We start from the raw sequence: 6,533 nt of genomic DNA on the forward strand, positions 1-6,533 counted from the left end.
TCCAGTCCTGCACCCCTCATTCTTACCTTACTTGAGTGGAGCCAGATGAAAGGCAGTCAGCCTGAGTTACTTCACCAAAAACGGGTCTTAAAAAACAGTCATGTGTCACAGAACTTCGTCTTTTCTTCCCTGTTGTCCCAGCCCTCCAGTGCCACACTCCAGTCCCAAGTAAGCACTACAAGCGTTGCTGGCCTAATGGATGGATTGTGGGGAGAGGACGGCACAAGGGCCGGAGGAGGGGCTCCAGAGTCCATCATGGCACAGGCACTACACTCATGATGTTGGTGAAGTAGGAGCCTGGACGCCACCAGGTCAGCACAATGACCATGTGTTCAGTTTTAAAGAAGCCTCAAGCTTAACTGACATTCATGGCCAGGTACAGCTGGAGGTCCACATCTTCAGCCCAGGCTGACTGGACTGCGTCCTTGCACAGCTCAGGGAAGATACTATGGTACAGGTGTGCCTGACGGGTAGTCTGAGGGTTCCGAGTCACATCAATGATAGGGACCCGGGGCAGTACCTGGTTACCTGATGAGCAGACCTGACAGACTTGGTGAGAGCGATTATGGCCACACTGGAGCACTTAAATGATACCTACATGGCACCCACGGCTTCTGGTAATGGGCATAAGGCGGCGGAGCTCCTCAAACAATGCCAAGTGGTAGATGGCAGCCTCTGCCTCACGGCAATCAGGTGCTGCATGCACACAGTCTCCAACAGGTAGTCACCTTTGGCCGTCTCTCCAGACAGCATAATGCTGTCAGCACCATGAAAGACTGCTTTGGCCACATCACTGCCCTTGGTGCAGATCGGGTAGGGCTTCTTGATCATGCTCATTCTTCAGCATCTGTGTGGCACTGATGACAGGTTTCCCAGCTCTGTTCCATCGCCAAGTCGTCATCCTCTGAGTCAGGAAGATCTTCTCCGCGGGAATCTCAATGTTCAGATCACCACGAGCCACCATGATTCCATCGCTCACCTCTTGGATCTCATCAAACCATCTAATAATCTTGATATTCTTGCCTTTCTCTCCCAAGACCTTCCTGACATCGTGGACATAGGCTGCCTTTCCAACAAAATATGCATACAACATATCCACGTCCTGCTCTACCCCAAACTCCAGATCCTGGATGTCCTTTTCTGACACTGCAGGCAGGTTCACAGCAGACCCAGGGAGGTTCACGACCTCCTTGCTCCCCAATGAGCCACCACTTTATACCTCGGTGATTAGGAAGTCAGCTCCTTTCTCTTTTAACTGCAGAGATATAAGTCCATCATCCATGTAGATCTTGTATCCCACTTCTACCACTTTGCAAATGTTCTTGTAGTCCAGCCACAGGACATTCTCGTCACACTTGTCCATGTACGTGTTATCCAGGGTGACTTTGAGGGTGGCTCCCTTCTTCAGCTCCACCTTGGGGTGCTGCTGCCTTTGAAGAGTCCAGTTTGAATCTCAGGTCCCTTATTGTCCAGGCCACAGCCACTGGCTTTTAGAGAATAGGGTCAGTAGCAAAGCTTTCTGTGGCTGTTTGTACTTTCTTGATGGTCTCTGCGTGGTAGTCATGAGAGAAGTTCGTACGAGTCACATTCATCCCAGACTTAATCATTTTCTTCAACATTTCCACTGACTAGGAAGTTTGTACAGATGATGCCAGTGTTCCAGGCTGTAATGGGTGCAGAGTAGATACCCAGGCGGCACATGTGCTCCAGGAATGTTCAACCATGACTGCGTGCAGCTGCTGGGTCTGAATGAAGACTGAGCCCACTTCACTCTGTTGCTTCGACATGATTTCTGTGGTTCTCTGCGTGGCTTGGCTCCTGCTGTGATGCTGCTGCAGGACCGCTCAAAAGTGTGGGACTCAACAAACTAAATTAAAATAAAATAAAAAAAATTTAACCAGTAAAAAAAAAAAAAAAGTGTGGGACTCGCCGCTGCTCTCAAATGCAAAACTTCTGATAATCTCAGAGGCAAGTCACCCTCAGGACATTGAAGTGTGATGATCCATTGACTATGGTCAACAAGGAATGCTCATTGCTAGTCTGTCTAAATGGGTATTATTTCTTGAATTGGAGACTCATAGGCATGATCGACTCATTGACCTGGCCTTCTTGTCTTCCTCAAAGCCAAATCAATATATATGGCTCAGGGCTCCTATCTTCTAATTAGACAGTGAGTCTTTAGACATGATCAACCCCTATCTTGTGTCACCTCCTTAGCATAAACTACAAAGGACACTTTCATGAGACACCCCATTAGCAGAACTACCAGGTGTGGCCTCAAGAACAAATCATCCAATCATTTAAAGTAAAGGCACTTTAATCACAAAAAAAAGGGAAAAAAGTCAATAATTGCAGAAGCTATCTCCAAGGAAACAGGGACAAAGGCCACACAATTCTTTTTGCACATACACTAAACCATGTTGCATAATAAATATTAGGTTAGATGCTTTCACATGTATCTTTGTTAAGTTTTTTTATTAGGAAATGATAATATCACATACAATCTTCCCTTTTATTTTTTTAAAAACGGTGTAAAACATATATTTGGCCACAATGCTCTGAATGTTCTAATTTTCCCTTTTTCCTTTCTCCCACCATTTCTCTTCTTCCTCTCTTCCTTCTGCCCATTTGATCAGCTATGCATGCTTTGTTTCAAGTTGTTAAATGCAATATATACAATGTGGATTCATCTATTTGTTTCCAGTTACTTTCCCTTCCCCCAATCTATTATAAAGTCTATCTCTATTGATTCTGCTTAAAATCACTCTATAATTCTCCTACTTTTATAATTGATGCCATATATAGCATCTGTCCTTTCATGACTGAGTTATTTCATTCAGCATAACATTCCCTACATTTCTCCATCTTGCTTCATGTATTTTAAGAGTTATTAATTTATTTTTAATGCTGTGTAGTATTCCATTGTATTAATGCATTTTAAATTTTTGTCCTTTTCATATTATATTTTATTCTTATTGTGATTTTGATGATTTTATTTAAGTCTTGTTCCTAATAATCTGTATAAAACTCTCTAAGTCTGAGAAGTTAGTTCTGATTCCATAACCTCAATGACTAGCAAGTGCTCATAAGAAAAAATAATATCAGCTATAGTGTATCTGGGAGTTTAAAATAATATTGTGAAAGACAATATGATCCTACCAGCATTATTGTTTTAATCCTTATCTAAAGATTATATGTTTTGAAAAATGATGTCCAAGTCAAGTCTGATTTTCTTCAAGTTTACAGAAATCATATGCCTTCTATCCATTATAAGAACATTTACATACACATATATACAAAGTAACCTACAATGTGTGTGTGTGTGTGTGCATAAAACAATATATCTTAGTACTTTTTAAAGGTTTCCAAGCTCAAACCAAGAACATGAGTGAATATTTGATTTATTTGATTCAGCAGCTTTCATGATAAAACAGCTGGAAAAATAAAAGATGATTGATGATGCGGTGACTCATTTAGACTGCTGGTAAATATCATGCTGTCCCTTGAGATAAGTGATGTTACCACCCTCTTCATACACATCTGCATATGTAACTAATAGCGTATGTAACATCCTATGGGTGTTATTAAAGTAATGAAAGACCAGAATATAAAAAACCCCGAAAATCACTAATTCTATTATTTAAAAGTAAACTTTCTAACTGGCAAGAGATGTTTCTGGATAATATCAGAGTGAAATTTAATTGAAGAAGCCATTTAGCAAAGGCAAATTTTAAATGCATATAAAATAATATATATGCATAGATGTAAGATTTATGAAATACAAAATCACACATTTGTGCTTATTTTGAAAGTAGTTTAATGAAGAATACAGTTGTTTGGTGTCAGCTCTAATTTGTATATCTTATATCTTATTTATTTTTTAACAAATTAATTATTCAAATTATTAAATTATTTGTGTTTATATTGATAGGTTGATTAGAGTTTATGTTAATATTTTCTTTTTAAAAGCAATATTTATTTCATTTTCTAGTTTGTAGGTTATGACCTATCTATATTTTGTTATTATTGAATATTATTTTAAAAAACAAAATTTTATTTTAATTGTGATTTTAATGAAATCTTCAGAGAAGTTAGATTTTCATTCATTCATTGTTGTACATTTTACTCCCTCTCCTTCCATTCCTTCTCCCCCAGCTCACTTTTCTTTTTAAATATTCATTCACTGCTGCACAATTACCTATGTCCCCCTCACCCACTAGTTCTTTTTGTAATAATATATCTCTTATTTTGGGCTATTGCTGTACATATAATGTCTAATCATATATTCCTTTTGGACAATTCTTAACTCCTTCTGTTCCAACGCAATGGTCATTATTATTTATCCACTCTTATCCTATTCTCTTCCACATCACCCATGTCAGACGTGCTTTATAGCAGTGGTGCTCTGCTGTATTTATCCTTTTGTGACTGAGATATTTCACTCAGAGTGATGTCCTCAAGGGTCCCCCAAATTGTGTAATGTTTTACAAGTTCATTGTTTTTAAGTTCTATGTAGTATTCCATTGTATGAATATACCATAGTTTTTCTATCCTTTTGTTTGTTGATGGGCACCTGGGTTGCTTCCATCTCTTTGCTATTGCAAATAATGCAACAATAAACATGGGTGTACATATATCTATTTAGAGAGTGGCTATGGTTTCTTTAGGGTATATTTCCAGTAGTGGCATTGCTGAGTCAAATGGTATTTCTATTTTCAACTTTTTGAGAAAGCCTTCCATAGTAGTTGTACCATTTTACATTTCCACGAGGAGTGAATGTGGGTTCTAAACTCTCCACAACCTCACCAGCATTTATTGCTTGCTTCCTGTTGATCTTTGCTATTGTTACTGGGGTGAGATGATATCTTATAGTTGTTTTTATTTGCATCTGTCTGATAACTAGGGATTTTGAACATTTCATGTGTTTGTTTGCTGCCTGATGTCTTCTCTGATGGAGTATCTATTCATATCCTGTGCTCATTTTGCTATTGGATTGTTTAGCTTTTTCTTGTTGAGGTACTGAAGTATTCTATAAATTTTAGATCTGATTATCTTATCAGGCATGTTATTAGCAAATATTTTTTCCTCAGTCTGTGGGTTTCCTTTTTACCCTGTTTGAGAAGTTTTTGTTTTGTTTTTTAATGTCCATAGGGATTTGATTCTTAGAAGGTGCCATTCATCTATTTTATTATCCTGGTTGTAAGGTTTTCATTATGCTTGAAGCACTGTTCATACTGTGGATTAGGGCTTATAGAGTTCTTCTAAGCTTTTCTCTAATAAAATTTAGTGTTTGATTTACATATAAACCACTATATTTTATAGTGTAGGTCCTTAATCCACTTTGGGTTGGGTTTTGTATATAATACAAGGTGTGGGTCTTGCTTGGGTTTTCTACAAATGATTTTCCAATTTTGCCAACACCATTTGTTAAAAAGGCTGTTCTTTCCTTGTTAACTAATTTCATCTTCTGATAAAAATCAGTTAATCATAGATAGATGAGCTGATTTGGGGGCTCTATTCCAGAATTCTAATTGTATTTCATTGATCTATATGTCTGTCATGGTACCAGTACCACATTGTCTTGACAGCTGTAAAGTATGATTTGAAATTAGGGAGTATGATGCCTCCTAACTTGTTTCTATTTTTCAGGGATGCATTGCTTATTCATGGGAGAAATGGAAGAATATACCATGTTCATTGATAGAAAGACTCAATATCATGAAAATGACAATTCTACCAAAAGCAAACAACAAGTTAAATCCCAGTTGAATGTAATCCCAATACAGATACCAATGTCATTCTTCAATGAGATGGAAAAAGAAATTTCCAATTATTTTTGAAGCGAAAGATTATGAAATATTTTGTGCATTATTTTTGTAGCTCCTTCCAGCATTATAGTAAAAGAGCATATAAAAACACACACTTGAATAATGTGAAGAGATATAATGGTATATATAAGGCTTAGATTTAGATAGGGCAGAATTGAACTCCAGTTTTTTGTCCATTGCCTTTGGGATCATTTGGAATTTGTTTATGGAACTCTGGTGACCTAAAAAGTAAGGAGCTACATTGCCATCCAAAAGGCCAGCATTTCAAATGCATCAGTTGCTCCCCAGGAGAAAGAGGACCACTCTTATTCTTAGACAGATTAGAGTCCCTGAAAATCCACAAGAGGGTCAGCTATGAGTTGATTATAACTTGACAGCACATAACAGCAGTCTTACTCTCCTGATTTCCATCTCTAAAATAAGTTCAAAATACATAATTTAGAAATTTTAAAATAACTAATTGGAATATTTATTCCTAAACATGAAAGTTTTAAAGTTTAGGTGATATGCAAATATATATTTTAAAAATATATTTGTGTGTATGTGTGTGTGTATGTACAGGTGAGCCAGAAATGACTCATAGCTGAGACTCCACTTGGATTTTCAAGGTAGTAAATTATATGGGAGGATATGGTCCATCCTTATCCCTTAGAGAAGCTTGTCCATACAAATTTCATGCTTTTGGGATTACTACTCCCTATGGAC

At 37.6% G+C, this 6,533-nt stretch overlaps 1 pseudogene; it reads right to left on the reverse strand.

Moving 5' to 3' along the window:
• Nucleotides 1-253: 253 nt before the first annotated feature.
• LOC102851584 lies at nt 254-1,787 on the reverse strand (annotated as a pseudogene).
• Nucleotides 1,788-6,533: the final 4,746 nt, after the last annotated feature.

The sequence above is a fragment of the Elephantulus edwardii genome, unplaced genomic scaffold, assembly GCF_000299155.1.
Source record: "Elephantulus edwardii isolate Elephantulus edwardi_28Jun2011 unplaced genomic scaffold, EleEdw1.0 scaffold00128, whole genome shotgun sequence".
Lineage (NCBI taxonomy): Eukaryota > Metazoa > Chordata > Mammalia > Macroscelidea > Macroscelididae > Elephantulus > Elephantulus edwardii.